The 1,287-nt window shown below is 51.8% G+C and overlaps 1 protein-coding gene across 1 annotated transcript in view; it reads left to right on the forward strand.

Moving 5' to 3' along the window:
- Positions 1-1,287, forward strand: part of TMEM9B (TMEM9 domain family member B) — a 43,331-nt gene that overhangs the window by 24,148 nt on the left and 17,896 nt on the right. The window lies entirely within an intron of this gene.

Consider the following 1,287-nt stretch of genomic DNA (forward strand, 5'->3'; position numbering starts at 1 on the left):
CTGTGCTGATAAGAAATTTAAAGTACATGAAATATCTAAAAGCATAGAGTCTAGAAAATAAATTCATATTCTTGCTATATTCAGCCAAACCACATTGGTAGTAGATATTAAAATATATTTTAAGTGCAGTGTATCTTTAGTAAGTTAGAACCGCTCCCCCCCGCCCCACCAAACAAAAAACTCAGTCCTATAAGGAGGTATATTTTGGTTTTGCTTTATTCAAATCTGCCAGCAGCCTAGACAACTCTAGTTTCTAGTTTTAATGTGGTTTTAAATGACCATTTAATCTGTACCCTCATTTAAAAGTGCTCGTTATAGCCTATATGTGGTCCTTAAGAATATTGTCATTAGTGCTTTCAGAGTAAGTAGTTGACTAATGATACAGCAAAGCTAAACAGTTTCACACTGATGTTGGAGAACCCAAATTCGCTTTGTTTGTGGTAAAACAAGAGGCTGTCTTTGTTTACACACTCTGTTTAAAAGTCCTGTGTCTAGAGGTGCACTGATGCATCAATCCATATTGTATCGGCACTGATAAAAGGAACATTGACATTATTGGCAGTCAGCTTTTTTTGGCTGTGTGGCCGATTTAAATGCCACGTGCATGTTCAGCCACAGTATGCATGCAGCCAGGCAGCTTGGAGAGCAGCATCCAGCTGGTAAGTCTGTTGGGGGGAAGAGGGGGCATGAGGAGGGGCAGATCAAGGCCCTGTAATGAGGGAGGGAGTGGGGCAGGGGCAGACGCTGCCCAGCTGGGGCAGGGCGTGGGATGGAGCTGCAATTGGCACGTATGGGGGGATAGAAGGGGCTGGCTCCTGTCACTTTGTGCATCCCTGGGGGTGGTGTGGGGGCCATGTGCCCCCCAGATCTGTGTGCGAGCCACTTGGGGCTGGGAGTAGTGCTAGGCTCTTCCCGGTGGCGGGGCTTGGCTGGTGCTGTGCTCCTGGGTGGGTGGTGGTGGTGCTAGGATGAGGGATACAGGGTGGGCTACAGCCACTTCAAAACTCACCATAGCCTCCCTGACCCCACCTCCCCTCTCAGTGCCACCGCTGCACACCCTGAGCACAGCCCTGGCCCAGCCCCTCCTCTAGGAAGAGCCTGGCGCTGCTCCCAGCCCGCAGCTGCAGCCTGCCCTCGACCCGCACATAGATTTGGGGAGCATGCGTCATCCCCCCCATCAATGCCTCCCCCAGGAGAGAGCTGCCCCGCCCCAGCTGGGCAGTGCCTACCCTAGCCCCACTCCCCTCCCTCACTGCAGGGCCTTAATCTGCCCCCCCCCCCCCCCCC

The sequence above is a fragment of the Gavialis gangeticus genome, unplaced genomic scaffold, assembly GCF_001723915.1.
Source record: "Gavialis gangeticus isolate Ggan-Ray unplaced genomic scaffold, GavGan_comp1, whole genome shotgun sequence".
In the NCBI taxonomy this organism is placed as follows: Eukaryota; Metazoa; Chordata; order Crocodylia; family Gavialidae; genus Gavialis; species Gavialis gangeticus.